The sequence below is a fragment of the Carassius carassius genome, chromosome 7, assembly GCF_963082965.1.
Source record: "Carassius carassius chromosome 7, fCarCar2.1, whole genome shotgun sequence".
NCBI classification, from domain to species: Eukaryota; Metazoa; Chordata; class Actinopteri; order Cypriniformes; family Cyprinidae; genus Carassius; species Carassius carassius.
In genome coordinates this window covers 8,141,873-8,168,271 of record NC_081761.1, presented here as the reverse complement: position 1 = coordinate 8,168,271, position 26,399 = coordinate 8,141,873, and positions in this window count along the sequence as shown.

The window sequence follows — 26,399 nt, the reverse complement described above, 5'->3', positions numbered from 1 at the left end:
TTCCGGCGTGAGCTCGCGTGTAGCAGTATGCTCAGGCATTCTCTGATCGCGGCGTTTCTTACGCGGCACTTGAGAGAGAAGAGGCGGAGCGGGTGGAGCATCGTGGCTGGTTTGAGCTAATCAAGCCCGCAGGGTCGATATAGCCATGTCGTCGCACTCAGGGCAGCCGCCCTTGAAGAGTGCGCTCTCAGCATGCTCGCGGCCCAGGCAGGAGACACAGATGACGGTCCTGTGGCGGTCCTCGCTGGGCAGAGGGCCTCGGCAGGAAGCGCAGGCCCGAGGCATTTGAAACAACGCCTCGAATTCTGGAGGAAAAAAGTGTGATGCAGCGGCAAACACACTAGCTTTGAAAAGGATATAGTCACGCCGGATGGCGCAGCAGGAAGCGAGTGCTGAAGGCGGCGTCGAGATGAAGCACGAGCCGGCGTCCTCAGATCTGCGTTGCAGTGCTATCCCGCTGAGAGGCTTTTCGACGGCGTGTAGAGGCTTCTCCGGAGAAGACAGCGAAGTGCAGGTGAGATCGCTGAAGGAGATGAAATCTGATCCCTATGGTGAAGCGGTGGCTTATATAGTTCCAGCCACGCCTATTTTGGCGCGCTCTGACGTCCAATGGGCGCGAAGCGCCCCCATTGGTTCGTTACTCTCCGCCGCCTCACCATAGGTTGCTGCAGTTGCCGCAGCACAGCCAATAAGCGCGCGAGCCGCTTCGCTTGGGTCTGCTGTGCTGCAGCACTGCGTTTTACATTATTTAAAAATTAAGGATAATTTTTGGCTTCATATTCTCGAGAAAAGGGGACCTTTTCCCATAGCGTAAGCTAGCTTACGCAGTACGAGAGTACTCTCGAAAGGGAACTAAACATATACTAAACAAAAACTTCATTTTTATTCATATTTTTCACATCTACTGCAGTCAGATTCACTCGTGTTCACTCTGAAGGAATCCCTCACATTGGCTGTGCACTTGTAATGACACATCAAGGATGTTAAGAGGGTAAAAGCAGGTTTAAACATTGCCCCATTGAAGTGAACAGGGTGCAAATTTTAAAAAGAGGATAAAAAGTGTAGGCAACACCGATTTTTGTTGTTGTTCTCTGTATTGACAGCACTCCAAATTTACAAAAAAATTAGCTCAATGTTAAAATTGTCCGGAGTTCTCCTATAACACAAAATCTGATTATGTTGCCATCCATTCAAAATCCACAAGTTTGCGCAGCAGAGAACACACTTGCTGATTGATGCCTCCCTGCTTCTTCTTGGATTTAGATCCTGTATCAGGGTTGATGACCAGGAAGCACCTAAGACCACAAAAAAAAAAAAAAAAAACATTTCAAAGTCTGAGAGATTCCCTATTTTTGTTATATATTTGAAAATACAGTCTAACATTAGAATATATTTTACACTCATTATTTTTCAATAATCCATTTAGTTTTTCTAATTTGCTATTTGCTGACCACAACAGCACATGCAAAACACCTTAGGGTAAGAAGTGCTCATTCCTGTAGCTGGATATCTACCTTTTGTTGGATCAGACTGAACTCTGCAGGAAGGTAGATATCCAGAAACAGGAATGAGCACCTCTTACCCAAGGTGTTTTAAAAACAGTCTTAATTTTATGGACGGAAAGACAGGAGTCACGATATACAGTGAAATGGGATTATTAAACTTCAAAAAGTGACAGTTTTAAGACATGCAATTGCACGTTTGAAAGTGAAAACTGTTGCACATCCACCAGGTTTGAGTTCATTTATGACTCGTGGTTTCAGAGCAGTTTGTAATAATGTGCAGTACTCAAAGAAATGGCTAACTTAAAAATTAAAATTCGCTGATAATTTATATTTGTATTTTGGATTGTCATTCCATCATTGGATGCTCCATTCACTTTAGCCTGAAATGAAACCCTAAAAATCTTAAATTCTGTTCTGATGAAGAAATAAACTATAAATTATCAGCAAATAAAAAAATTTTGGGTGAACTGTTCCTTTAATAAGTACTGTTTACATTTATAATATGCTGTTGATGAATTTTGAGTTTACTTTATGGCGTTTACATTTCTAAACATATTTTGCTATTAATTTTAATAATGGAGTGAGATTTTTTCAGACATGGAATGCTGATAGGAATCTGTTCGCCGTGTTTTGCCTAGGGATGCAATGTTCAAGTAAAGTCTGTCTCTTCATCACAGTGAAAATACAATATATTAACAATTTAACACTGGTATCAGATTGGTACTCGGTATCGGCCGATAAAGGTCTTAAAGGGATGGTTCGGAGTAAAATCAACCTAGGCTCCTTTGCACCATGACCTCGAGCCAAACACCCCCCAGAAGCCTTTTTACCCTTGGTTGAACATTATTAAAGTTAGAGCTTATTTAGAGATATCAGCCGGATGGCTTAGTGCAGGCGCTAATGGATCCTAGGCTGTATCTGGTAAATTACCCCACTAATAATGCCCAGAATGGTGCCAAACTTCTACAGTAGTACAAATAGGTTCTGTGCTCATAAAACAAGGCTTTGGAAAGTTTGAAAGTACATTATTAGTTTATTTAAATAACACTTGCCTGACGGCTCATGCTACCGCTAACCCAGACGTCGACGTCACTTCAGTGGCTTGGGAAAAGCACGTAAAAGTCCTGGCAGAAAGCGCTGCATAAAGATGTAGTGTAACGACAAATAATTTCTTTTTTTCCGAACTGTTAACAACTTACTGTTAACTAATAATTGTTGCAAACTGGTACTACCAACAAAATATGAGTGCATTCCTGGAACTGGGCATTGTTACACTACTTCCTTATGACAGCGCTTTCTGCCAGGACTTTTTTGTGCCAGGACTTTTTTGTGCTTTTCCCAAGCCACCTTTCTGGGGCTTGAAAGCGGTTATAACATTGCAGTCTATAAGCGGGATCAAAAAGCTCTCGGACTTCTTAAAATTATCTTAATTTGTGTTGAACAAAATTGTTTGGAACATCATGAGGGAGTGTAATTAATGAGACTTTACATTTTTGAGTGAACTAACCCTTTAATAGCTTAAGTAAACATCTTACTGCATAACTAATTCTAGCTTAAAACAAAGACTCGTTAGTCATTAGTTTCGTTAGTCTGTTCTGAAGTTGGAACACAACTTACATTAGACTGACATCCATTCAAAGTCAATGAGCTTCCTGATCAGTGTCCAGACTTGTTGGTTTATGTGTCCTCTCTGCCTCTTTGATTTTGTACCTGTCTCTGGGTTGATGCCCAAGAAGCACATATAAACAAAAAGGCAGAGAAGAAAGATATTAGTTTAATTCAAGTGGGATTAAAAAGGTTTCAGTTCCCAGTCATCACCTTCAGTGGGTCACTGCTGTTGCAGTACTGAGCAATACTAAAGTTAGCTCAGTTTTAACAAGGTGACATTACTTGGATTCAATTAAACAGCAACCATTTAAATAACTTAACAGCAACTGAAAAACATTTACATCACAAACACACAGTCAAGAATAGTCCTGCAACAAAGTAAGTTAGATGTGTGTGATTTACCCAGGCAATGCATTTGCACACAACAATTTACATCATTTACACGTTTATTTTCCTATATCTTTTTTATAATAAAATGCACTTTAGTTTTTCTGTTGACGAGACAGACAATGGCTGCTCCGTTTCACACACACGGCAGAAAAATATGGACGACGCCCAGCTAGCTAACATTACTAATTTGAGATTAATTTATTCCACCTTTGCACAAATCCACAACACTATAATGTATCTAGTTGATCATAACTGTCATAATACACACATTAAGGCCACAGCTTACCTTATAACTTTATTTCCCGGTGGTAGAAAAATGCTGTGGGAAAAGAGAGCGCTGTTAGAGTAACGAACGTTAACTAAGAAAAGCATTAAGCAAAGCTAAAGTTCAATTTTGAAGGTGTAGTTAACGTGAAGCCTCACAGTTAATAACTTAATATGGTACTACTAGCTATACACTTATTAACACAACCAACGTCTGATCATTCAAATTTGCGCGCTCAAACCTAGACGCGAGTCTGCTCCAGCTAAGTTACAAAAACATGAAACAGAACTTAACTAACACTAATTTGGTTCATACTTTTAAATAACATGAAATTTCATATTAAAAACAGTCATCAAATTGACAAAGTTTGAAATTAAACACTTACCGCACTGAATCCGTCGAGTGAGACCATGAAGGAGATCAGGCCAGGGAGCTCCGGGGGAGCTCAGATGACGCAGTTGCAGCGCGAAAATGACGGAATTCACAGTAGTTTCTTGTAAAAGCCCCGCGCCTGCATTATTTTCACAGTAAAAGTCTAAATACGGTATTATATTGTGAAATATCACAGTTAAAGCCTGTGAAGTGGTAATAATGTAATTACCTGTGAAATATTACAGTTATATATTGTGAAATCCTGGAAATATTTTACAGTGTTGTTGTTCAGCAAGCTAGAGTTTCAAAGTTGTTTCCACAACACTCATCATCATTCCCACACAGGCTTGGCACACGTATGACAGGTGATTCGTTAAACACAGACCTTACTAATGCACCTGTCTCTGCTTTTCTAGCATGTGCATCTGTGTGTGTGTTTAATACAAGTTCTCCTATAAAAGCAGAGATAAGGTAATTTGTGCTAATTGCTATTCATATAGATAGCAGCTTCATTAGCAATGTGCACATCCTGGAAGGCGTCTGCCACTGCATGAGCATTAGCTGTAATTATTGAGAGAGTAAGGGACAGACGCAAAGACAAAAGTTCTCTGATGGTTTCTCTCCTCTGGCCTCGGTTACACCATAATGAATGTTTTTCACATTATTTCTATGTCTTGTGAATCTGTCAGTTCTATCACAGAGGTGAGCTGGAGATAAAGTGAATTATTGGGGGTAAAATGTTATGTCAGTCAAACGCAAGTTAAATTATAGAGTAATTTTATAATATAGATCTCATTTAGTTTTGTCAGGCTCTCATTTGGGCCTATTATATTGCTAAATCATTTTAACAAAATCAATTTTGGTCAGTAGATTAGATAAACCATGGTATACACAAATAGGATTTTCCTTGTTCGAGTTAATATAGTCATCATTCAGCCTGAATAATCAAGCGCCATATAAATTGCTGAGAATAATGTGTGGAACTAATCATATCTGATGAGTTTATGTAGCTGTTGTGCCTCTGTCTGATAACCTGTCTGCATTTGAATGCTGAGATTTATGCCATTTGTACTTTCTTTGTTTGATTGATGGATGCTTTTGCACTCGTTCTGTTTAGCTCTCTTTGAAAGCTTTCTGACAGAGCTGAGATTGATGGCCAGTGTCCCTCTGAGGCCACCGTATCAAATATATAGAAACATGAGTATATGGCTGCATCCTAATAGTAGTACTTATTTTACAAATGTAATTACTTTGTGACCATTAAAAAGCATGTTCTTCACCATATGAATGTAACCCGACATACTACGTTCCTCATGTTGTCATTGTCATGTGACATACCAGCATCAGTTGCATTGCTACATGACCATTCATACTATTTTCGGTCACAAAGTCCGTTCTTCATCAAAAGTAGTACCTAAGCACTTTTCCGATATTGGTATTACGGGTATTACGGTGCACCAACTCCAACTCGAGGTCCAACTCCTCCCACTTTACATATACCTAAACCTACCCAGCTCCACCCCCTGGATCCTATTCCCACCCCTAAACCTATCCATCTCCACCCCCTGGATCAAATGGTTCCAATTACTCTTATACTGTTGGTACAAAATGGAGTAATCTGATTCCTGTTACACGAGTACTTAGTGAAGCGAAAGTTGAGACATCGAAAAACAAGCTAAAATGGCATGTTTGCAATTGTGTTTTTACATCACAATTGCTTTTGTTCATACTATTGAGTAGGTTTAGGTGTAATTCAAAGCTCAAGTACAGTGCTCTACCAGGTGTGTTACCGGGCAAGTTTACTTCATTAGAAAACCATACACGTGGAGCTGGTTATGTAATGCAAACATCCAAATGTATTAGTTGACAAATCATGCACTATGGCAAAAGCTTATACTGTAGGCGTATAGACAGTGCATAAAACAAATTCATAAGGAAAAGATTGTAATTAATAAATCAGCTCCATGGCGTATTTCAAGAGATCAAAGGGCTTAGTTCATTTAGTTTAAATACATTACACTTATTCCACCAGTTGTGGGCAGTTGCGCAACTTAAGCAGTGTTGAGCATTTAAAACATCTAATGTACAAAACATGACATACATTCCCCTGAGATGGAGGGAAGTTAGTGAGGGAGGAAATTAATAGCTTACAAACTCCTCCTCTTCCATAGCTCAAGGGGTTGTGGGTAATATTACCCCAAAAAGCAAAACTTTAAACATCCAAATATAGTACAACCACAGAAAACTTTGGTATTTTCAATATTTTCAATGTACAATGTTTTGGGGAAGACTAAATTTATTTAGCATACTATTTAGGAAAGTATGCCCATTTTACCAGCCTTAGGTACCCATGAGACTATTATGTATGAATGTACAGTACATGTTGTGTGTTATTTTTAAAATAAGGAACCTTCTTTTCTTTTATTTTCTTTTAGTTTCTTCAGACACCCAAATAACAACCTCAAGCAAACACACTCACGCTCCCACATTTTCTGTAATTTCTGTTGTGTTTTTGGTGTGTGTCTCTCTTTTGCCTTTCATGTTCAAAGCTGAGTGAATGAATGCGTTCTCTGAGGAATAAGGTGGTGGTTGGGGGAGGGGGTCTATAATCAGCATGGCGCTGCGGAGGTGAAGAAAGCGCAGGAGCGTGGTGGCAGAACGAATAAAAGAGAAAGAGGGGGTTGCATAATTAAATGGGTTTGGCAGTCTCTGGCAAACTAAGATTATTATGATTTACTTCTGGTCTATAAATATGGCACTTTTATCTTTCCTGTATGGTTCTCTAGTATCAGTGTATAAGTCATGGTGGCTGATCATCAACATGAGTGATTTATCAGACACACCAAAACACCTCTCATATGTTCATGAACATGGCTGAATTGATAGGGTAGTGATCATATCCCACCTCTGTTCCGAACAGCCCTTATGCTGTTAACTATAACTTTAAGAATTATTGTATGTGAATAACCTCAGTTATGATTGACTAACCTCCAAATACTTGCATAGCTGATACTATAGTTCATCACTGCAGTCACTGCAGGTTGCTCAGCACTGAATATGCATTTCTATGTAAATCATATGTAAATGTGCTCCTGCTTGTCAATACCATGATGATTTGTGAATGACCTCTTTGTTTTTCTTTTTTCATTCTTTTTTTTTTTATACAAGAAACTGTGGTTTTGCCAACAAGGATGTTTTAAACATATTTTATGATATTTTGCAGCATATTTTGTTGGCTGTAGAACAACATTCCTGCCAAAGAAATAGTCTTTAACATTAACAATTAGAGGGATAGTTCACTCAGAAATGAAAATTATATCATTTACTCACTCCCATGTTATTCCAGTTTCAAATGTGCATAAAAAAAGATGTCATGAAAAATGTATGTTGTTTTTTTTTCTTTTGTTTTTCTTCATAAAAATAAAGTCTTTCAATATCTATACCAAGAATGATGTTCATCCTTGAACATTCCGCTCCCTAGTTCTCTATTATATTGTGAACACTAGCAAGGGCTTCGATCAATCACACATTGGGCTACAGACCTTCAGCAGTCAATATTTAGTGATTGTGCATTAAAACATTGATTTTTATTAACAAAATCAAAAGTATGGCATGGTTTCTGTGATACATTCTGCAGTTCTCTAGGGAGCAAACGTATCAGTGCACTGGGCAGTGTACTTGCTACTGAAGTAGGGAGCAGATTCAAATTTTACTGCATTTCTGTGATTTCCTAAAAACATCCTTTAACTAATTTGGTGTTCCCAATCAAAAAAAAAACACAATAATAATATTGTTATGCTATATTATTGCCAAATATTCAATGTTACTGTCAACTTGGTTTTTCGGGTGTATTTTTTTTTTTTTTTTTTTTTTTGGGCAAAGCTCACTGAAAAACTGTGGCCCATGAGTTCAGATCATTGAGACCTATAATCAATCAGGGCTGGGTTTCCTGATAACGAATGATCTTAGCGCTTAAGAACATTTTCTATGAGTAATTTTACGATAGTTCATTATTGTTTCACGTGCGTTTCCCAAAAATGCACGTAAAGCAATCGCACGTAGCTGTGCTTTAAATGCTTCTTGGGAGTCGCTATCTGTTTTTTAAGTGCTGACATGTCACCTTATAATAATAATAATAATAATTATAATTCATTACATTTATATAGCACTTTTCTAGGCACTCAAAGCGCTTACATAGTCAGGGGGTATCTCCTCATCCACCACCAGTGTGGAGCATCCACCTGGATGATGCGACAGCAGCCATATTGCACCAGAACACCCACCACACACCAGCTTACTGGTGGAGAGGAGACAGAGTGATGAAGCCAATCAGCAGATATGGGGATTGTTAGGAGGCCATGATGGTCAGAGGCCAATGGGTGAAACTGGGATTTTTACTGACCACAGAGAGTCAGGACCTCGGTTTAACGTCTCATCCGAAGGACGGTGATTGTTGACAGTATAGTGTCCCCATCACTACACTGGGGCGCTAGGACCCACACAGACCACAGGGTGAGCACCCCCTGCTGGCCTCACTAGCACCTCTTCCAGCAGCAACCTAGTTTTCTCAGGAGGTCTCCCATCCAGGTACTGACCAGGCTCAGCCCTGCTTAGCTTCAGTGGGAAACCGGTCTTGGGCTCCAGGGTGATATGGCTGCCGGCTTATAGAATGGCTCGTAATTGTAGTACACAATCATTTATTGATGTTAACCTAATGCTGCGTTCCAGACAGACAACTTGGATATAATAACTATAATACAATACAGTACAAAATTATATTATATTATAGTGTATAATATTATACTTTACACAATAATATATAATATACTTTATATACAGTATAGAGAGAGAGAGAGAGAGAGAGAGAGAGAGAGAGAGACGTTATTTCCAGGTCCAATACATAGCTGGTTTTCATGCACTTTATCAAGTCATTGACAGATTTTTTTCCCCCAGTCTTTGAAACATTTCCTACATTGCTTCTTTTTTTATATTATATTATATTATAACCTTATTTTATAACCACATTGCACTTGAATAAAGTTAAAGGTGTAATCTGCCAATTGTCCTGCAGGTGACTGTCTTAATCTGTCTTCTTATGATGCACTTAGGGTTTTACGATTTCTCCAGAGCACCCGTAGATCTACGATGATTTTAAAGTGCTACTTATGTTACGATGCTTTTGGGAAACAGACCGTAATATTAAGATCAGTCGTACAATCATTTTTACAAGCTTCTTAAGCTTGCGAAGCTTTTGGGAAACTCAACCCAGTTCCAAAAAGACTTGTTATACCCAGTCATTAGCAAAGTAGATGTGTTTTAGTTTGTCATTTCTGTGAAAAAGAAAATCATCTCTAGATCAAAATGACCTAAAAACAAGGTTAGGTTTGACATTGTATAATACATCTTTTAGTATAAGGTTTTAGTACCGTGTTGTCACCACTTGATGTCCAGTGTAAATTCTGGGTTTTGAAGCAAAATCAGTTGTACTTCAATCTCTTGCATCTGAAAAGGGCAAAGAAAATCCTGTTATCCATGATATGAGCCCTCTAACTAAACACCTCTGTGTATTTGTCTGTGTGTGTTGTAGTGTTTGTTCCACTGGAAGGCCATTATCTGAACTCCCCTCTGTCGTTCACACACTCATTGCATCATTCTGCTCACCTGGCACACATGTCAAGAGCATCCCACTCTCTCCATCCTTCTATTCAGCTCCAGCTCTGCCACTCTTCATTTTACCCTCTCTTTCCATCTCTGATCTCTACCTTATGTCCTTTCCATTGCTGAAAGTAGAAGAAAACTGGTGTATGTACTTTGCTTGTTTATGGGTGTACATCGATAGAGGAGACCAGAGCAAACTGTCACATGCTGAGCTATGTCTCAGTAACTTAGTCTAATTATACAGTCGTCCAATTAGTCTCATGTTGATTTTAGACACTTGGTTACAAACACTTCTTAATTAGAATATTTTGATTTCTCAATTCGAATATTGTGGCAATTTGCCCTGTTTTAAATTGTAAGTAGTTGCATGTTACATTGTTTTAATGTATAAAATGTGTAAACATTTGTAAACGTTTTTAAAACAACTCATGTTATTTATGGATTTTATAATATTTATATATAATGTCAAAATAGTTATAATATTTATAAATGTATACGTTTTTGTTGGTCATAAAATATCTATATCTATTGATATTTCTGTTTGTTATCTTTTACAGTTTTGCTGTTTCATAAATTGTTTTACACGTTTAATTTTGATTTTAGCACAATAAAAATGTGAAATGATTTATGAAACACTGACTGTAATATATACATTCCATAACAGTATTTATTTTCTGCAGGCAAAAATTGTGGTAAAAGGAAAATTTCTTTAAGAGTAACTTATAAAAGTGTTATAAAATATCTTTTAATATTTTTTAATTAATACTTTTATTTAGAAATAATACGTTAAATTGACCAAAAGTCACAGTAAGGAGTTTTTTTATTGTTACAAAACAAAATCAGTCTCAAAAAATGCTGTTCTTCTGAACTTTCAACATTTTTTTATTTGTTTATTTATTTATTTTGTGTGAAAATGAATTAAATAATAATAATAAAAATATTTGAGCACCAAGTCAGCATATTAGAATGAAATCTGAAGGGCTGAAAATTCAGCTCTGCCATCAAGAATACATTTTATTAAATATGAAATTTAGATTTAGAGAAGTGTTTAATATAAAAATAATAATAATAATTCACAATATTTTTTGTTTTTACTGCTTTTAGGTCAAATAAATGCAGTCTAGGTGAGCCAAAAAAAAAACTTTTTATTGGTAGTTTATTTATATTAATGCTTTAAAAATTTGCTTTAAAAATTTGTATTATATTGTATCAGACTACATAAAAGTCTGTTTCTTTTCTCCTGTCTCTGAAACTTAATGTAGCAATCAGCCACGTAGCGGACTTTAATTAAAAATGATATTTCATTCCGGCCTTGATGCAGAGTGAATTTCAAACTTGCACACAAAGCCTGTCCTTCGGATGCTGAGGACGTCAGTGCTATCGCATCCCTCTCAGCTCTTGTGCACAATGATCTTGGTTTAAACTCCCTCATCACATGCTTCTCTCCTTTCACTCTCTCCGTCCTGCTGCTATTAATGTGATGGCTTGCAGGAGGCCTCCCTGCATATTTATTTGTGAAGTGAAAGGAGGTATCAGTGATATGCTTTGAAGCTGAGTTTTGAAGGGATGCATGTGTGACTGGGTGTCAGGTTCAAGTGAGGGGATGGTTATTGCATGTGTGTACATGCTAGTATGTGTTCTCGTAGGGGTTGCACACTTTTTGCATCAGGTTGATGGAGAACAACTTACGCCCATTGGAGTGATAGGGGTTTGATGTTTACAAAGTTACAAAGTAATGGATTACAGTAACTATATTACTTTTTTGGGTAACGAAGTAAAGTAACACATTACACTAATAATATTGGTAACTACACTACTTTAATAGACTATAGGAACATGCTTTCCTGCGTTACACATGCCGTGTTTGCCTGTGTGTAAAGTTCTGGGCCGTGTTTCCCCGATAACGACTGATCTTAGCGCTTAAACCTCAGAGACCGAGAGAGACCGCGGCTAAAAATAACTGTTATTCTTTAATGTTTAATAACTTTTGAACCACTAATCCAATCTGAATGCTTTAAAAAGTGATGTAAAGCAGAGATTCTCCACGTTTTTCTCCAGTTTTATTTATCTCATTATGGATATTCAGAGGCGCTGTATTGTACGTGATTACGTCATCGCATTTTGACAACATTGATTCGTCAGAAGAAACCAATGCTTTTGTTCCTCTGAGCCAAAAAAAAAATGATTGTAGATGCTTAGTCCCACCCCCGTGCCCAGATTGGTTCAAACTGTCCCATATTAAACCAATAGGTAGTCTTTTGAACTACTACTTAACATATTGTTTGGAAAATGAACAAAAACAAAGTGAAAGTAAAGTCTGTCCTGAGTGCATGAGTTTTTGCATTGTATTGTTGAAGACAATTTGTGCAATTGCTTTTACTATATGATGCATAGTTTGTTCATACTATATATTCATACATATTTTAAGAAAATTTTAATAAATGAAGTTGTTTTTATGCATTTAAATAATTAAACATGCTAAAAAATAAAACATATGGTGAAGAAAATATAAAACATTTCATAGGGCCCTAAACATGTAATGTTTTGTTAAACTTTTAATAAATTGCTGTGAAAATGTATAAGTGAAATGATTTAAATTAATTAGACATGATTTTTGATGAATACAATTAAATTTAACCATTAAAAAGGAAAGTAAAGTAATAAGTAGTGAAGTTACTTTTCAAATGCAGTAACTAGTAAAGTAATCTCTTTACAATATACAGAAGTAACTAGTAACTAGTAACTAATTACATTTTTGAATAACTACCCCAACACTGTTTAAAATACCTAAATATTGACAAACAAGAAGCAAAATAAAATATTATAAAAATTCATACTTTCATAAGTTTTCATTTAAATTCACGTTATTTAAAATCCATTTTAGATTCTACGTGTTACATTTCATGCTTTTGTGACTAGTTGCAAGAGAGATGAAGTAGAATCTAATCACTGAATTTTCAAAAACCAAACACATTAAAGAACTAAAGGAAAGCACCTTGTGAAGTACACTTTAGAATATAATATATAGTAGACTGACTTACATATATATACTTACAACCAGACAATGTTTTCAGACATTTAAAGAACATTTTATGGCCCTACACCTTCAACAGATGATATAAATACATATAAATACATTTAGACCACTTAACTAAACTTAACTTAACAGGATGTGAAGAGACTTTCAACCAATATAACTATGTTTTTTGAACAAAATCAAAAATTATGCCTTTAAATGCATGTTATGCATGCCATGTATTTAAATATATGTGTAAGGACACATTTGTAATGATGACATTGCAATTTAGTACTGTTAAAATGTACATTCAAAGTACATTACGACAGCATTATTACAACAAATTGATTTAAATGTACTTTAAAGTATAAGTGCAATTTTAAAAGGTGTGTTAAAGGGTACATAACATACTGTACAGTTTCACCTAATCTCATGTTAATCTTGAGTACCTATAGAGTAGTACTGCATCCTTCATATATCCAAAAAGTCTTTAGTTTTATCATATTTATGAAAGAAAAATACAGCTTTGCGATTCTTTCCGGAAAAAGCCGAGCTCCTGGAGGCGTGTCGTGGGCTATAATACTGATGTTTCTTGTTGTTTCCATTAACATATATTCACTTATGTTTTGATTTACAACAAAATACAGAAATCTGATGCAATTATACTTACATGAATGGGGTCTTTTATCACAGGGACGGCTCCATGTTTTAATAGCAAACTATATGTAGATCCAGCGTAGACTTGGGCCTTGTTTATAAAACATTCGTAACTCAAATGAACAGAACACACAAACACACTTGATACACTCCGTTGCTGCCCCGGAAAAAAAAACTGCATCCACTGTTCATGTAACACTGGGTTCTTGGGGAAGCTGAACATGGTAAACTTTCCCTTACATCCAAAAATGCACTTATTGGGAGGCATTCTCGAACAAATCCTATGCAGCGTTGCTGACGATTTTGAAGCACTTTGATGTGCGCGGTCTCGCTCTCCTCTGGTTAATCTGTGCGCAAGCACACTTTTCCGGGAGAAATGCTCATATAAGGACTTCCGCTCTCGTCTACTACATTAGATGTCACAGTGTCTGGGTTCGGTTCCCTGGGTTTCCACTAGGTGTCCTCCTTTCTCACGGTGTCTTTCTCCTTATCACTTCCTGTTCCCTTATTTGGTCACCTTTCTCCTGTTTAGTAATTGATTGTTCCCCACCTGTCTCCTGTTCCATCATTATCCTTCTGTGTATTTATACCCGGTCTGTCTGACTCTGTGTTACGGAGTCCTTGTTTAATGTTTAGAGTTATTCATGTCCGTCGCGCCTTGCCTTGCCTTGCCTTGCCTTGCCTTGCCTTGCCTTGCCTTGCCTTGCCTTGCCTTGCCTTGTGTATGTTATGTTTGGATATTCTGGTTTTGACCCTGCCTGGACTGTTTAACCCTTTGGATTACCCTTCAAATAAACATCATACCTGCAATTGGTTCCCTCTCCTGTGTTATCTGTAACACCGTACGTGACAGAAGGACTACGTCACACTAGGTAACAGCGGTATGTCTGCTTATGTCTCCTCCCCAGCCACAGAGCGGGAGAGGAATGGATTTGAGGGAACTCGCCTGGTGGTTTTCCGGGGAACCAGGGGAGGTCGCCGAGGAGGGAGTGGTCGAGAGGAGATTCAGCACCGCTCTCAACCATGGCCTCCCTTTGACCCAGGGCTCGTGTGGGATGGATCAGAGCCACCGTCTCACCATGGCGGACGGAGAGTGGAGAGGAAGCGCACGTCTGCCACGGTGGCACCACTGCCCATGATTGCCGCTATTTCAGCGCCACGAGGCAGGATGGACGCCAACACAGCACCACAACACAAGGTGATCATCAGTCCAGCGCTACGGTGCAAAATGGCCGCCAGCTCAGCGCCAACGCCCAAGAAGGCCGCTGACTCATTCTTGGATTATTTCGCTACGCTGTCAAAGATCTTAGAGATTCCCAAGACTGTTCACGTCACAGCTGTTGAGCCAACGCCACAGCCCAAGATGGTCGCCAGCCCAGCACCACAGCACCAGAAGGCCGACCAATCCAGTGCCACCGCACAAGATGGCCGCCAGCCCAGTGCCACAGCGCAAGATGGCCACTCACCCAGCGCCAATGCCCAAGTTGGCCACCGGTCCAGAACCACGGTCCAAGATGGCCGCCCGTCCCGAGTCATGGCCCAAAATGGCCGTCAATCAAGCGCCACAGCACAAGATGGCCGCTAACCCAGCGCCAATGCCCAAATTGGCCACCGGTCCAGCGCCACAGTACAGGATGGCAACCAGCCAAGCGCCACAACCCAAGATGGCCGCCAGTCCAGCACCACTGCCCAAGATGGCTACCAGCCCAGCGCCACAGCACAAGATGGCTGCTAACCCAGCGCCAATGCCCAAATTGGCCACCGTTCCAGCGCCACAGCCCAAGATGGCCGCCAGCCCAGCGCCAATGCTCAAATTGGCCACCGGTTCAGCGCCACAGCCCAAGATGGCCGTCAGCCTAGCGCCACAGCACAAGATGGCCATCAGTCCAGCGCCACGGCACAAGATGGCCGCCAGTCCAGCGCCACAACCCCAGATGGCCGCCAGCCCAGCACCACAGTACAAGATGGCCGCCTGGCCAGAGTCATGGCCCAAGATGGCTGCTTGCCCAGGGCCGCTGCACAGGATGAGAGTCTCAGCTGACCCTCCGGAGTCGATTCAGGTGCCAGTTGACCCTACAGAGTCGAGTCAGGTGCCTGTGAACTCTCCAGAATCGAGTCAGTTGCCAGTGAACTCTCCAGAGTCGAGTCAGGTGCCAGTGAACTCTCCAGAGTCGAGTCGGGTGCCAGTGAACTATCCAGAGTCGAGTCAGGTGCCAGTGAACTCTCCAGGGTCGAGTCAGGTGCCAGTGAACTCTCCAGGGTCGAGTCAGGTGCCAGTGAACTCTCCAGGGTCGAGTCAGGTGCCAGTGAACTCTCCAGGGTCGAGTCGGGTGCCAGGGAACGCTCCAGGGTCGAGTCAGGTGCCAGGGAACGCTCCAGAGTCGAGTCAGGTGCCAGTGAACGCTCCAGAGTCGAGTCAGGTGCCAGTGAACTTTCCAGAGTCAGGGCTAGGCACCGCTGATCCTCCAGAGTCAGGGCTAGGCACCGCTGATCCTCCAGAGTCAGGGCTAGGCACCGCTGATCCTCCAGAGTCAGGGCTAGGCACCGCTGATCCTCCAGAGTCAGGGCTAGGCACCGCTGATCCTCCAGAGTCAGGGCTAGGCACCGCTGATCCTCCAGAGTCAGGGCTAGGCACCGCTGATCCTCCAGAGTAAGGGCTAGTCACCGCTGATCCTCCAGGGTCAGGGCTAGTCACCGCTGATCCTCCAGAGTCAGGGCTAGTCACCGTTGACCTTTCAGAGTCAGGGCTAGTCACCGTTGACCTTTCAGAGTCAGGGCTAGTCACCGGTGATCTTCAAGAACTGAGTCAAGTCACCGGTGATCTTCAAGGACTGAGTCAAGTCACCGGTGATCTTCATGAGCAAATACAAGTCACCATTGATCTTCATGAGCAAATACAAGTCACCATTGATCTTCATGAGCAGTGTCAGGCCAGCACCAATCTTCTGGAGTCCAGTAAGGACATCTGGGGATTACCAGAGTTTCGTCGTCCCGTTGGTCCAGCCGCACAGAGGTCTGCTCCGCCTTCGGGGGCTCTGGTCCTAACCACATGGCTGTGGTGGTTTACTGCTCCGCCCTGGTGGCCTTCCGCCCTGACCACACGGCTGTGGGGGTCTTCCCCTCCGCCCTGGAGGACTCTGGCTTCGTCCACAAGGACGTGGTGGTCTTCTGCTCCGCCCTGGGGGGATTCCGTCCTGACCACACGGTTGTGGTGGTCTTCTGCTCCGCGCTGGGGGGCTTCCGTCCTGACCACACGGTTGTGGTGGTCTTCTGCTCCGCCCTGGGGGGCTTCCGCCTTGACCACACGGCTGTGGTGGTCTTCTGCTCCGCCCTGGGGGGCGCCACATGATGTCCTTATGGATTTCTGTTTTGTGTTTCTTGGTTTCTGTTATGTTTCTGTCTGTTCCCCTCAGTGAGTCTGGTCCTCCGTCCCTCCCCCTTAGCCTCCACCTGTCCGCCTCCCTCCTGGTCTGTGTCGTGTCTTGTCGTGGAGCGTCTGGGAGCCGCTCCGTAGCCGGTCCTGTCACAGTGTCTGGGTTGTGTTCCCTGGGTTTCCACTAGGTGTCCTCGTTTCTCACGGTGTCTTTCTCCTTATCACTTCCTGTTCCCTTATTTGGTCACCTTCCTCCTGTTTAGTAATTGATTGTTCCCCACCTGACTCCTGTTCCATCATTATCCTTCTGTGTATTTATACCCGGTCTGTCTGAGTCTGTGTTACGGAGTCCTTGTTTAATGTTTAGAGTTATTCATGTCCGTCGCTTCTTGCCTTGCCTTGCCTTGCCTTGCCTTGCCTTGCCTTGCCTTGTCTTCGTGTCTTGTTTATGTTATGTTTGGATATTCTGGTTTTGACCCTGCCTGGACTGTTTACCCCTTTGGATTACCCTTCAAATAAACATCATACCTGCAATTGGTTCCCTCTCCTGTGTTATCTGTAACACCGTACGTGACATTAGATCCATGATCGAAAAAAAAACAGCCGAAACTTGACCCGGAAAGTAAGATTTTCGGCACAGAAATTCTCAGTCATTCAGTCATTCAAACTTTGGCCATGTCTAGCATGAGAATCCATCTCTTTAACACTGTGAACAGCTCTGAATACATGGAACACCATTGTACCCCCCCCCCCCCCCCTTTAAGAAACATTATATTAACAAACTTGAGTGGCCTTTTATTTCATTCATATTTATTTTATTAATATTTTATATATTTTTTAGATTTGAAGTACACTAAAAGTACACATTCAATACAATTAAGTGCTTCTTTTCACAAGGGAAAGCATGTGTGAACGTTTGCGTAAGTATAGGTTTGTTGCTACACTCTTAAAAAGGAAGGTTCTTTATTGGTTCTTTGAAGAACCTTGAACATCCATGGAACCCCTCAAATGCAGAAAAGGTTATTTATAGTAAAAAAAAAAAAAAAGGTTCTTTAGATGATTTACATTTTGTTCTTTAAAATGGGAACCAATAATGGTTATTCAATGGCATCACTGCAAAAACACCCTTTTTGGAAGCTTTATTCTTTTAGAGTGTAAGGTTCCAAGACTTGATAATCTGTAAAAGAGTGTGTGGAACATTGTTGGATATAGTAAGAACAATTTGTTCAGAACTTCTTGCTGAAGGTACTATGAGACCCACAAAAACACAGGAATCAAACTAAAACAGAAGGCAGGAGAGAAAGAAAGTAAAGAACAACAGATGAAGGGGAGGAAGGAAACAAAAGCAGTGCTTTACACTTGTTAGCCAGAGGCTTTTTAGCTGCAAATAAATATAAAGCCATGCTAATCTCGCCTGTGTTTAAATATGATAGAAAGTACAGCCCTGGAGCTGCAACATAAGCTTTCATTGAGCCCAATAGAGGAATCAAATTGAGGAAAGGCATCAAACATATCACACAAACTCAAACAGAGAGCAAACTACCAAATAATTATTTTTTAGGTGAATTGTAACAGTATTATTTGAGTAATTTGATCATATAAATATATTGAAAGTCATACAGAATTTTCAATTAATCTAAATATTTCGGTTCTAAAAAGAGACAGATTTTTTTTACAAATTGGACTGGTCCTCAAGTTTAACTGACTGATTGTGCAATCTGTTCTTGACGGTTAAACAAATACACTTTACACTTCATACTTTGTGGAGGAATATGGAGGAATATGGAAACAGGCTTGTGATGTTTCAAATGATTAGGAAACTGAAAGTGATGTTGAATCCACAGGAAAAAACAATGAATTGATTTTCAATTTAAATACTCCCAGGAATATTTGAAACCAATAATGAAATGGAAATATATAATATAAAGAATGGCCAAGGTGCATTTGGGTTTGCATCTGCATGCGTGACAAAACTGTTGGAATAATATTAACTGAATGCTATCTTCATAGACTGTATAATATAGTTTTTTTATATGTGTAAAACTCTCAGTAGAGAATGTCTGCGCAATTGCATTTTTAAGCCCTTACACAATCAGAATCTGAAACGTTTTATGTCTTAGATCCTTCAAAGAGGTTTCAAGTGTGAAAATCAATATGCTGACGTAAACCTGACACAGTACTCTGTAGGAGCGTCACGATGAAGATATTTCAAAAATCTGTGTTCTTCTTTTTAACTGTGTCGAGGCCAAAAACTGGCCTTGGTGATAGAAGGTTAAACTTCGACTCAAAGTTCCATAGAACCCATATTTTAAGCAAATTTATCAATATTACACATTTCAGTAGGATTTTTGAGACAATATTTAGTCATGTATAATTATACAATACTTTCACAACCATAGAGGTAAATACACTTTACACTCTCATAAAAAAGGTACAGAGCTGTCACTGGGATGGTACCCTAAGGTACAAAAGCTAAAAGGTACATCTTTGTGCCTTACTTACTCATAAATGGTACCCCAGTGACAGTACTGTGCTGTTTTTCTTAGAGTGCATAAACAACAGAAATACAATGGCAATGCATGTATTTAAGCTACAATTATTTTGGAGAGTTTCTAAGGGAAAAAAAACAGTTTGGAGTAATAACTTCTAATTAATCACTTCAAGATATCAGTCAATGTCAGACTATTATAAATAATTTACACATAAAAACAAGCAGTCCTTCATTCATTAATCCGGACACAATTTAAGATACAATTCTCGCCATTGACACACCATTACCTGTGACTTTTGCTTCAATTAACTCCTAATTTGCTGCTTATTAGTAATTAGTAAGGTAGTTGTTAAGTTTATGTATTGGGTAGGATTAGGGATGTAGAATATGGTCATGCAGAATATGTGCTGTATAAGTATTAATAAACAGCCAGTATGTTATTAATAGGCATGCTAATAAGCAACTAGTAATTAGTGAGAATTGTTCCCTACTGAAGTGTTACCATTTGTTCATGGTATTCACTGAGAGCCATTCAACAACTTGAAAGTTCAAAGACCATTTTTAATATAACTCTGACTGGATTCATCTGAAAGATGAAAGTCATATACACCTAGGATGACTTATGGGTGTGTAATTTATAGGTTAATTTTCATTATTGGGTGAACTAACACTTTAATAACAAATTTGTCCCTTCTGATGCTGAAGTTTACTGAATTAAAGGCCCCGGTATACTTCAAACAAAGTTAATTTTTCGTTATTTGTTTGGGGGGCAAAAAGAAGTTCGAAAAGGCTGAGCGATGGTATACTGTTTTCGAAATCCCCCCCCCCCCTGCACTGCTGGAGACGGGGTGTAGATTAATGTAAACATGACTCGCGACTCTTGCTTGTATACGATAAGTCAATTGATGTTAGCTGGTTAGTTTGTGTCATGATCAAAAAACAGTGAAATTAGTTTTTTTGTGAAAAGTTAATTTTTTTGGCCAATGAAGCTTTTAGCAAATGCATCTGATCACTCTACACAATAATCTATAAACAATGTAAAAGAACACCACTACAGCTTAAGCAGCCAACTTTGCAAAACACAAAATTTAAGTTACATGACTGTACCTTTAAGAATAACCCGGGCACACAGATTGCGAGTGATGCTACAGAAGTGGACAGGAAAACACGGAGCAAGTTAGCGGAATAAGTGGATCTTCAGTGACATAAAGCTTTGAGCTGGGGTGGTGGGGGTGGGATAGTCTCAGAACATTTGATGCATATGGAACACAATAGTGGAAACACTTCAGGAGTTTCAAAGTCGTCATCAGATGAAATGAATTATACAGGATTTCTGGGAGACTTGTGTGTCACATTATTTAACGTTCCGCGTAGAAACAAAGATACCGTGGCACCAAACCCACTCATGAAAGAAGAAAGCCATTTTGTTTATAACTCTGAAGACTAGCGCTTATCAGGATCAATTACATGCTGGATTCTCTAAGTATGTGAAATACTTAAAGTTTGCAGCATAGAATCTTTAAAATACGCCTGAGAATTTTACACAGTGGTCTGTTATGGTGGCGACATTTCCACGGCCCAAAACTTGACGCTTAAATGAAACGAACTGTGATTGGTTGTTTGACATGTCGGTCAATTAGCCTCAAGGGTGGGCCTTGGCCAGTGAAAGCTGCCATGGAGTCCAGACCTTCAGCCGTCAGTCTACGTGAGACTAGGGACAGGATGGTGAGAGGGGTACCTCAGCTGATAAGGGCAGAGGGGCAGTTGCTCTAGCTACCGGGCCCACCTTGTGCACAGCCCTGCTCTTCAAAAGCGCTGGTTGTTGGCAAGCTAAAAAAATATAGATTAAAATGTATGCATATTTAAATAGAATTAAATATATATATTAGCTTGCTTATTTTGCTCAAGTGCATGATCCATTTAAGTCCACGTTATAATAACAAGAACCTATGCTTCTAACCACAGGTTGAGAGCTTTAGTTCCAACTACTGTACTTTGCGATGCTGTTCCGAATGTTTGTTGGAACTATGTTTTCAGGAAACACAGAATTGTTGAACTATAACGATTGAACATGCGACCATAGTTAGCTAATAATTCTTTCGGGAAACACACCCCTCATTCAGTGGACTCACTGTCAATCTGGGTAAACCAGAGTCATCCTGACACTCATGAGGCCTTGCCTCATCTAATCTAATTCAATCTCAAGGAAAACATCTCCTTGCTACATCTCTCTCTTTCTCTCTCTCTCTCTCTCTCTCTCTCTCTCTCTCTCTCTCTCTCTCTCTCTCTCTCTCTCTCTCTCTCTCTCTCTCTCTCTCTGTCTGTCACATTTGTTCTCCTTTACTGGCTTGTTGTTTTTTCTTGAACAGCCATTGAAATATTAGAGCATGGAAAATTGACTGATTAAGTAAAACAATGATTATATCCTGATCAAAAGGCTCCCATGCTGTGCCCTTCTCTCCATCACCTTTCATGCTGTCAGACTCCTGCCTGGGATGCTGTGCGTGTGTGTGTTTGTCACCATGGCCCTCTTTTCAGTCTGATGCTCCCCGAACAGAAAAAAAAAGATAAGAAGGAAAAAGAAAAGATGAAATGCTTTTGGCAGATAGACAGTAAATGACTACACATCAAAGATTTGGCAAGGTCCCAATCAGGGCAGCAGCACTAACCTAACATCATTGTCTCTGACATCTGTGTGTGTGTGTTAACGAGTGTGTATGTAAATGTGGGCATGTATGTGTAATTAATTTTAATGAGCCACTTTCCCTTCTGACAGAGCAGACCTATTTCTGAATTAACACATAAAATATTATTAGAGGATGCAAATTTTTGTGTACAACACACTTGTGAGGGCTATTTCTGAAAGCATTGTTAATCCCTTGTAGTAGACTTGTGTGAAGTGAAAAAAGAAAATAGAAAGAAAAAAGTTTTAATGGGAAAAGTAATAGCTTAAAGCTGAATTATGCATTTGTTTGTTTTATTTAAAAAAAAATATTTAGTGAGATATATATACCTCACACCTGTGAGGTCAATCAATTATTTCAGCAAAGTAGTGCTCACTAACACAGATTTAGACAGATTTGTGAACAATATTTGAGAGAAATGGGCCTTCTGTTTACATAAAAAAGTCTTAGATCTTTGAATTCAGGGGCCTGTACCATTATGGTAGCTGAACAAATTCAGAGTTACCGGATTAGTTTTGATTTGACAAAACCAAACCTCTCCAATCCGGCTTTGTTGGTACCATGATGCTGATCATCAGCATTCTTTGTCAACTCAGGCTTTGATCCTGAGTTTGTGGAGTGCGTGCATATGAATGTGTGACATCACTAACAAACAGCCAATCACGGTCCTTGAATGCAGCTAAAAGCCAATCCACTTACATGGTACCTAAAACCCAGGATTGGTGCAAACTAACCTGAAATTTACCTCGCCAGCCAGCTAATCCAGCTTCATGGTACAGGCCCCAGGTCATGAAAAATGGGGGCAAAAACTGAAGTGTTGCGTTTATAATTTTGTTTAATGTATACAGTATATTACACACGCACACATACACACACTAATATACTAATATATATATATATATATATATATATATATATATATATATATATATATATATATATAATTTAAGAACTATATGTTTATAGAAGACTTTTTTTGTGTGTTAGTTTGTATGCAGTCTGTGTGTGCATGTTAAACTGTACCATTTTATCAGTCTTTTGCTATCTCAGATAAAATTTCAATGTCAGTGCTGAGTCCCAGCCCTGTGAATTGTGATTAGTATGCGGTGACAGAGTCAAGGACGGCTGATTAATTACCCAGCATTTTCTCTGATGGCTTAGTGATGTCCTGAGGAAAGTTTATCGGCATATAAAATTTTCAGCAGCAGTCATGCGATATTGCTATCAGTAGTCACTCCGAGCAGCACAAACATAGGTAAGCAAGTGTAACATATATGAATTAATTTTTCTAAATATCATAAGTTCATCGCAGACTGTTTCAATAAGCCAAAGCTAGAGAGATATGAAAGTATCTGACTATTGGAAGAGTCTGCGTTCGCCATGAGGGATAAAAAAAAAAAGATAAGAATAGGAAATGATGTTTATCTGAAAGTGTAACAATACAAACAGGTTTTCTGTAAGGGATAGGTTTAGGGTTAGGGTTGGGTTAGGGGATAGAAAATATTGTTTGGTCAGTATAAAAGTAATGGAAGTCTATGGAAAGTCTCCACAATTCACAGAAACAAAAGTGTGTGTGTGTGTGTGTGTGTGTGTGTGTGTGTGTGTGTGTGTGTGTGTGTGTGTGTGTGTGTGTGTGTGTGTGTGTGCGTGCGTGCGTGCGTGCGTGCGTGCGTGTGTGTGTATTAGCTATACAGTTTATATAGCTATTATTAAGCACACTTCTTTTTAAGGAAGGCTTTGATATTTTGGTCTCTAGGTATGGCTATATAGATAGTATATATAATTTGTGACTGGTACACATACTCAGGACGTTTGCCAACAAATGTAGAATTGGTTAAGAATTGTGTTATTCATTTTAAACTTTTGACTTTTGGCCATCATTTATGAAACTGTATTCATTTCTGTGTAAACAGTTATGGATATGGCCTGCATGTGGTTTATAAAAGCAAAAGAGAAAGAAAAAAAAAGAGAAAAAGAAAGGTTACAATGAGAGAATTCATATTCTCCCCCACAGCAGTACACATGCACACACAGACTGCACACAGTCTGAATCGATATTAGAGAGCAGCACCCCATGCACTGTATTACATGTTAACCTTTAAAATGATGCTCCTGAGCCCCTGGAGGTCTTTGACTGTCAGCCATTCTGGCAAAATGAACTAATGCCCTGTAGCCAATAGCAGAGCATGGAAGACATCACATGATGGCACATGAGTTATAAGTGGATTACCCCAAGGCCTGCTGGCTAAAACAGATTAGAGAAGATGGCTTGAGTAGCAGACGCAGTGTGTGTGCTGTAAAGTTAATGTTTAACCATCACATGCTTTTCAACTCTTCAGTACTGTAGACAATTGCTATCATTAAGGTCGTGCCCTCACTACATGACTTTGATTTTGCTGTTGCAGATTAATGTTCAAGGTCTGCAACAAAACCCCCAGACTGTAGCCAAATCTGAGCTCTCGCTGGTTGAAAAAAGGAAGCATGAACAGTTTTTTGCCTTTTTCTTGATTTTTAAACTCTCCTCTTTGTAAATTAGAAATATTTGTATTGTATTCTGTGCATATTTACAGATATTGCCTGTGTATATGGAGCCAACAGTATAATCTTCCTGTATAATCAAAAATAATTCATTTTTTGAATTCGATCACAAACTACCGTTTTTTTTTTTTTTTTAAAAAAAGGTTGCTACTTTTTTTTTTTTTTAAGAAGTCTGTTAGTCTTCTCACCAGGCTACATTTATCTGGTCAAATATACAGTAAAAACATCACTTTTGTGAAATTCTATTACAGTTTTAAATTTCTGTTTTAACATATTTGAAAATGTAATTTATTCTTGTGATCACAAAACTGAATACTCCAATCTTCAGTGACACATGAGCCTATAGAAATCATTCTAACATGCTGATTTAATGCTCAATAAACATTTATTATTATTATTCAAGTTAAAAACAGTTGTGCTGCTTAATATTTTTGTGGAGATCATAATACATTTTTATCAGGATTCTTTGGGCAATAGCACATACAGTTTGTACAGTATAAAAACCATTATACCTTTGGAATGTCCCCATTTAGATAGCTATGTAAAAGTGTGTGTGTGTGTGTGTGTGTGTGTGTGTGTGTGTGTGTGTGTGTGTGTGTGTGTGTGTGTGTGTGTGTGTGTGTGTGGGTGTGTGTGGGTGTGTGTGTGTGTCGGAATGCCTTTTGGCCGAGAACTTGTATGCTGTACACCTCACATCTGTTCTGCTGCTTAGACAACAGCACAACTGATGGCAAGAAAGATTGTTGTGTAATATAAGCAGTACAGTGATAGTGCTCTGTTGTATAGTGAGGGCACGATCTAAGAAGGGCCAGGACAATGAATGTCCATGTAGACGTGACTGTGTAAAGGAAGAAATGTTTAGCTTCAACATTCCCCTCTTTTTTCAGTGGAATCTGGAGCATGTTCAAAACGATGGAAGTGAGGAAGTTGGAAGCATGTCATCCTTGTGTTTCCCCATCATAATCATTTATTGATTCCAGAGCAAAGCTGATAAAATGTCATGCTTCGCTTGTGTTGTTTGTAATCAGGGCACCAGAACCGTCTGTTTCAGCCTCAGAGGCTGCAGGCTAATGGAACAGAATTTCCCATGTTAATCCTGCAGAACATTCCACAGAATTACAAAATGGCAATAAAGGAGCATTGAGCATTGAGCATTCAGCATGTGTGTGTGTGTGTGTGTGTGTGTGTGTGTGTGTGTGTGTGTGTGTGTGTGTGTGTGTGTGTTAGCTTTCCTTTCGATGTCATCTTTTAGATTTACACATAAAAGGATTAAAAGAAAATCAAACATATTTTACAAATATTTTCTAACAGCCATACTTGCAACATGGTGATATGGCCCGTTTAAAGAAGCTAATCTTTTCAGAGCTTATAAGAAATCCAAAAACTGTCCAGGGAGGATGCTGTCTGATCATAATGGTGCCTTGCTGCTCTCGTCGAAATATCAGGAGGGACAACAATGGAACCAAATGAAACGAAAAGATCTGGTTGATTGTAATTGGTTTATGGAGAGAATATCCTCATCAAATTACAGGCTTTAAGTTTGACTTCACTGAACCTCAGCCTGCATTGAACAGGGAAACCGGACTGTTCAGAGCTGTTAAGTCTGGTTACTCATGTTCAGGCTTTTGCAAAATGATATGGTATGGATTCAGAAGCACTTTATTACATTATATACTAAAAAAAAAAATAACAGGTTTGGAATCGCATGAGGGTAAATAATGTAAATAATGAGTTCTTTACATTCATGGATGAGCTCTACCTGTAACAGAATTTTGCTGATACTGTAAGTCTTTTAACAGGCTGATGAAGTGTTAAAGATCTGGTACGATCAACTCTCACAAT